The sequence below is a fragment of the Chrysochloris asiatica genome, unplaced genomic scaffold (assembly GCF_000296735.1).
Source record: "Chrysochloris asiatica unplaced genomic scaffold, ChrAsi1.0 scaffold00052, whole genome shotgun sequence".
NCBI lineage: Eukaryota > Metazoa > Chordata > Mammalia > Afrosoricida > Chrysochloridae > Chrysochloris > Chrysochloris asiatica.
This window is the reverse complement of record NW_006408570.1, coordinates 15,502,555-15,509,926: the sequence shown is the minus strand read 5'-3', so window position 1 is coordinate 15,509,926 and position 7,372 is coordinate 15,502,555.

Here is a 7,372-nt window from a genome sequence, read left to right as displayed (position 1 = left end):
AGGTTCACGCTGGATTCAGATGAGGACCTGAAACAAGGAATACTGCTGACACCAGATGGATCTTGGCTAAAAGCCAAGAATACCAAAAAGATGTTTTCCTGATCACACAAAGGCTTTCAACTGTGTGGATCATGACAAGCTACAGACAACATTGTGAAGAATGAGTATTCTGGAACACATAATTGTGCTCATGAGGAACTTGCACAGAGACCAAGAAGCAGTCAGAAAAATGGGACAATGAATGGTTTAAAATCAGGAAGCGTTTGCACCAGGGTTGTATTCTTTCACCATACTTATTCAATCTGTATGCTGAGTAAATAATCCAAGAAACTGGATTATTTAAAAAAGAAGGTATCATCAGGATTGGAGGAAGATCATTAGCAACCTGTAATATTCAAATGATTCAGCCTTGCTTGCTGAAAGTAAAGATGACTTAAAATACTTATTGATGAAGATCAAAGAAAACAGCCTTTGGTAAAGAAAACAAAAATCCACACTACTGGACCAATAAATGACATTATGATAAATGAAGACTGAAGTTTTCTAAGACTTCATTTTGCTTGGATTTACCATCAACACTCATGGGAACAGCAATCAAGAAATCAAACGATGTACTGCATTAGGCATTTCTGCTGCATAAGACCTCAAACTGGATTTTATATAGTCCACTATGAGGACTAAGGTGTGTCTGACCCAAGCCATGATATTTTTTATAACCTCTTATACATGTGAAAGTTGGACAATGAATAAGGGAGTCAAAAGAATTGATGCATTTCAATTACAGTGTTGAAGAAGCATACTGAAAGTACCACGGACTGCCAGAAGAACAAACAAACCTTTATTGGAAGAAGTAGCGCCAGAATGCTCCTTAGAAGCCAGGATGGTATAATTTCGTCTCTCATACTTCAAACATATTATCAGGAGGGAACCGTTCCAGAGAAGGACATCATGCTTGGTAAAGTGGAAGGTCAGCAAAAAAGAGGAAAATCCCAATGAGATGGACTGGCACAGTGGCAGCAGGAGCAACAGGCTCAAGCACAGCAACGACTATGAGGTTGATGCAAGACTAGGCAGTGTTTCATTCTGTTGCGAATAAGGTTGCTATGAGTCAGAACCAACACATGGGCATCTAACAACAACAATTGATGTGTCTGAAATAGCGCTTTGTGATGGTTTTCCTTTGCTTCCCTGGTTACTAATGAGGTTGAGCATAATTTTATATGTTTATTACACATATGTGTTCCTGTTCTATAAATAACTTTAAAAAATTGACAATTTTTCTATTTTGTCTTTTAAAGACAAAACAACTGATACAAAGGAGCTCTTTATACATTTTCAGTACTATGCCTTGGTTAGTTATATGTATTACAAATATTCTTTCCCAGTATATGGTTTGCCTTTTCATTCTCATTATAGTCTTTGATAAACAGAAGTTCTTATTCAGCAATCTTTTCCTTCTTGGCTTGAACTTTTAATATCCTTTAAAAAATCCTTTCTATATTGTCTTCCACAAGTTGTAGAAATTTTAATGCAGCTAGACAAGCAATGAATTGGGAATTGGACACTTTTCAAATAACACTATACAAATTATTTCCTTTTCACAAGAAGAAAAATGTTACAGTACCATGGAGGGATAGGATTGGTATAGACTTAATCCGGTTATCAAGTGTTGAAAAGTCAAATCCATTGCCACTGAGTTGATTCCAATTTAGAGCGAGGTCAATTTTAGCACCACTAAATATTTGGAGTCATAGTGTGGTGCTGTGGGTTAATGCACTATACTGCAAAGTCGGTCTGATCTGCAAGGTCAGCAGTTCAGGCTCACCAGTCATTCCTTGGAAACCTATACAGGGTCGCTATGAGTTATAACTAAGTCTACAACACTTAACAACAACAAATATGAATGAATCCGACAGCATAGTGAATCCTGGTGTTATGCTGTGTGATAAGCACTGGACCACAAAGTTGGTTTGAGCCTCAAGTTTGGTTCAAACTCACTAACTCCTTGTAAACCCTATATAGGGTCACTATGAGTTGGAACCGACTCAACAGCACTTAACAACAACAACAAATAACATATGGAGTCCTGATGTGGCGCTGTAGGATAAGCACTGGACTACTAACTTCCAAACTGGCAGTTCAAACCTACCAGCCACTCCTCAGAAACCCTATACAGGGTGGCTATGAGTCGGAACCGATCTGATGGCACTCCACAACAACAAAAACTAGACAACAAATGGAGCCCTGGTGTGGTGATATAGTATAAGTACTGCACTGCTAACCAAAAGGTTGGTGGTTCAAACTCACCAGTTGCTCTTCAGAAACCTTATAAAGAGTTGTTATAAGTTGAAACCAACTGTGTGGCACTTAAAACAACAAGACAACACATACCTTCTGAAGGAGCCTTGGTGGCATAAAGGTTAAATGCAAGACTGCTCAACAAAAGATGGGTGGTTCAAATGCATTCAGTGGATCTCAAGGATAAAAGACCTGACAATCTGCACTCATAAGGCATGTAGTTATTGATGCTGTTGAGTGCCATCAAGTCAGTTCTGACCCGCTGTAATCCTGTTTAGGGTTTCTGAGGAGCAACTAGAGAGCTTGAATCACCGACCTTACCCTTCAAACAGCCTTTGCAGTCCCAAGCATTAACCCATAGTGTCTTACAACCTAGAAATGCCTATGAGGCAGTTCTATACTGTCACAGGAGTCACCAAGAGTCAAAATAGGCTCCTAACAACTCTTAATAGGCACCTAACAACAAATATGCCTTCTGATAATGTGATAGAAAGTAGACAACATAACCTAGTAAAGTAAACTTTAATAAGCTGTCTGCAAGAGACACACCTACAAAGACAAAAAAATAGATTAAAAATCAAAGTATGGAAAAAATGTATCAAAACAAAGGCAATAAAAAATGAGCAAGAGTGGCAACAATAATTTCTGACGAAACAGACTTCAAGGAAAAAACCAGCATAAGAGACAAAGGACATTGTGTCTCATGATTAAAATGTCAACTGAACAAGAAGGCATACCATAATAAATATCTATGCATCCAATGAAATAGTCTGAATATATGAGAGTGAGTCAAAAATTATCCATACCATGGTTATATTAAAATACCCATTCATGTCCACAGCTGATGACAACACTGACCATGCATGTGACATGATTCTGTCAAATCAGTGACTGTGGGTTATGAGGCAAATCATCTGCAAATCAGTCATGGTTCTGCCTATGAAAGAATCCAGAACAGACTTGGGTTTTGAAAAGTTTGTGCTAGATGAGTACCGAAACAACTCATGGAAGAGCAAAAATGGAAGCGTTTGGCCACATGCAAACAAAATTTGGACTGATACTCTAAGGAAATTTTAAGTTTCTTAAAATAAACCATTACTGGTGATGAAACATGGATTCATCACTATAAGCCTGGGAATAAATGACATACTATGGAATGGAACTATCATCAATCGCTGACCAAGAAAAAGTTCAAAAGTCAACCACCAACTGGAAAATTGATGCTTATGGATTTCTGGGATTTTCAAGAGCCAGTATTGGAACACTATAAGGAAAAAAAGTTGAAAAATCAACAGTACTCATTACAGTGAGATGGTTCACTGAAGAGCTCAAGCCTAAACTTCTCATTTAATACAGATGGATAACAATAACACTGTTATCCAAGGGCACTGTGATCTTGCATAACAATGCACATCCCCAATCCTTGGCCCATACTCTGCAAGTACTTCATTTTGAGATGTTAAAGCATCCTCCATATTACAAAGATCTTGCTCTATCAGACTTTGACCTATTTGGTCCCCTGAAAGCAACCCTTCAAGAACAAAGATTCACCTCTGATGAAAAAGTAAAGACAGTGGTGCATTTGTGGCTCACAGTTTAAAACATTTTTTAATAAGGGAATATGAAAGTTTGTTGACAGATGGACAAAGGATATTGAAAAGCAAGGAGATTATGTCAAAAAATGATATATTTGTCTTTTCTAAAAGTTGATTAATATGAATTCTACAGCCAGAGTGCAGATAATTTCTGACATACCCTCCTACATAAATCAAACTTTAATATAATTGAAGAAACAAATATATAATTCTACAACAGATTTTAACACACTACTTTTCATAAAGGACAGAACTAGAAAGAAATTCATCAAAGGCACAAAATAACTAAGCAACACAATGAACCAACTTGACCTCATGGATTTATACAGAGCACTCGACCCCAAAACAGCACATACACATTATTTTAAAGTGCACATGGAACATTCTCCAGAATAGGCCATATGTTAAGCAAAAAGCAAGCGTCAATAAATTGAAAACAACAAAATACTACAAAGCATCTTTTCAGATCACAATGCTATAACATTAGAAACCAACAATAGGAAGATCAAGGAAGCAAAGTTAAATACATGGAAATAGAATAACACCTTGATTAAAAGCTACTGAGTAATAGAAGAAATAAAAAACAAAATTGAAAAATCTTTGAATCAACTGAGAATGAAAACACAGCATATCAAAACCTTTGAAACACAGGAAAAGCAATTTATAGCAATAAACACACACATTCATAAAGAGTAAAGAATCAAAATCAACACATTAACACAACATTTCCAACAGTAAAAAAATAAGAGCAAATTAAGTCTATACTCACCAGAAGAAATAATAAAGATTAGACCATACATAAATGAATTAGAAAACAGAACAACAATAGAAAGAATCAACAAGACAAGAACTAGGTTCTCTAAAAGGATTAATAAAATTGACAACCATTGGTAAATCTAACAAAAGAAAAGGAGAAGATTCAAACATTCATGAGAAACAACATGGGTGATATCACAACAGAACCAACCAAAAGAAAAAGAATAACAACAAAATACTATGAAGAATTCTACTCCAATAAATTTGAAAATCTAAAAGAAATGTATAAATGTTTAGAAAAAAACAAGAACTACCTAAACTAACAGAGTGAACTAGAAAATTTGAACAGACTTATAACAAAAGAAGAAATTATGTCATTAAAATATTCACAACCAAAAAAAAAAAAAAAGTCCTGGCCACGAAGGCCTTACTGGTGAATCCCACCAAGCATTCAGAGAAGAGCTGACACCAAATTTACTCAGGCTATGCCAGAACATAAAAAAAGGATGAAAAACTCCCAAATACACTTCATGAAGTGTGCATGAAATCATACCAAACAAGGCTAAAACATTACTAAAAATGAAAATCATAGATCAATATCCCTCATTACCACCACTCATCAGTTTTTTGCACTGTGGTGGGTTGTATGTTGCTGTGGTTCTGGAAACTATACCAAAGGTATTTTAAATACCAGAGTCATCCACGGTTGACAGGTTTCAGGTGAGCTTCCAGAGGAAGACAGACTAGAAGGAACGAGAGATGGACTACTTCTGAGTATTTAGTCACTGAAAACCTGATGAATAGCAGTGAAACACTGTCAGATATGATGCCAGAAAACAAGCCCTTCAGGTTGAAAGGCACTCAAATGAGACTGGGGAAACAGTTGCCCCCTCAAAGAAGAGATGACCATGATGACATGAATGGAATAAAGTCCTCGGGACTGTCATTTGCAAATGGGGAACAACTCAAAATGACCAGAAACCAATGATTAAATGTTCATTAATAATCAGAACATGGAATGTATGAATATGAATCTAGGAAAACTGAAAATTGTCGAAAATGAAATGGAACACATAAACGTTGATATCCTAGGCATTAGTGAGCTGAAATGGACTGGTATTGGCCATTTTGAATCTATCACAAGGTCAGCAGTTCAAAACCAGCTGTTCAGCGGGAGAAAGATGAGACTTTCTGCTCCTATAAAGATTTACAGCCTAGGAAACCATATGCAGGGTCGCTATGAGTTGGAACCAACTCCACGGCACATAACAACAACAACAATCACATGGTTTACTATGCCGGGAATGGCAAAATGAGGAGAAATTCATCATCAGTAAGAACACATCAAGCTCTGTTATGAGGTACAATGCTGTTTTTAATAAGAGAACATCCATGTGTCTACAGGGAAAACCAGTTAATACCACTACTATTCAAATTTACACACCAACCACTAAAGCAAGAGAGGATGAATAATTCTACCAACTTCTTTAGTCTGAAATTGATCAAACATCAATGAAGATGTTTTGATAGTTATTACAGATTGGAATGCAAAGGTTGGAAACAAAGAGGAAGGATCAGTAGTTGGAAAATACGGGCCTTGTTGATAGATATGATGTTGGAGATCGCATGAGAGAATTCTGCAAGACCAAGGATATGTTCCTTTCAAGTACCTTTTTTAACAGCATAAAAGACAGCTATACACATGGGCCTCACCAGATGGAATACACAGAAATCAAATTGACTACATTTGTGGAAAGATACAGTGGGAGAAACTCCATATCATCAGCCAAAAAATGGCCAGGGGCAGATTGTGGAACAGACCATCAACTGCTCATATGCAAATTCAGACTGAAACTGAAGAAAATGAAAACAAGTCCACGAGAGCCAAAATATGACCTTGTATATATCCTGGCTGAATATAGACATCATCTGAAAAATAGATTTCATTCATTAGATACTAAAGACCAAAGACCAGAAGAGTTGTGGGATGACATCAAGAACATCATAGAGGAAAAAATCAAAAGCTAACTGACAAGATAAGAAAGAAGAAAAAGACCAAAATGGATGTCAGAAGAGACACTGAAACTTGTTCTCCAGTGTAGAGGTGTTAAAGCAAATGGAGGAAGTGAGGTGCTACAAGAGCTGAACAGAAAATTTCAAAGGTCAGCTCAAGAAGACAAAGTCAAATATTATAACACATAGTGCTGTGGGTTAAGATGCTGCACTGCAAATTCTTTTGAACGACAAGGCCGGTGGTTCAAGATCACCAGCCACTCATCAGAAACCATATACAGGAGACGCGGATGTGTGTCCTATTTGGTTGGCTTACTTTCACTGGTTTAAGAGGCGTACCATTGTAGCACTGTGAATTAAGGTGCCACTGCAAAGCCTTTTGAACTGCAAGGTCGATGGTTCAAGCTCACAAGCTGCTCCTCGAAAACCCTATACAGGAGACGCAGATGCGTGTCCTATTTGGTCTGCTTTTTTTTCACTGGTTTGAGAGGAGTCCAGCACAGCACTGTGGGCTGAAGTGACGCACTGCAAAGCCTTTTGAACTGCAGGGTCAGTGGTTCATGCCCACAAGCCACTGCTCAGAGATCCTATACAGGGTCGCTACGGGTCGGAATTGACTAGACAGCACCTAACAGCAGGGAGAGGAGGGAAGAAGTGACTGAAAGAGAGTTAGGACTTTAAAACATACTTATATTAAGCTACAGATTTTT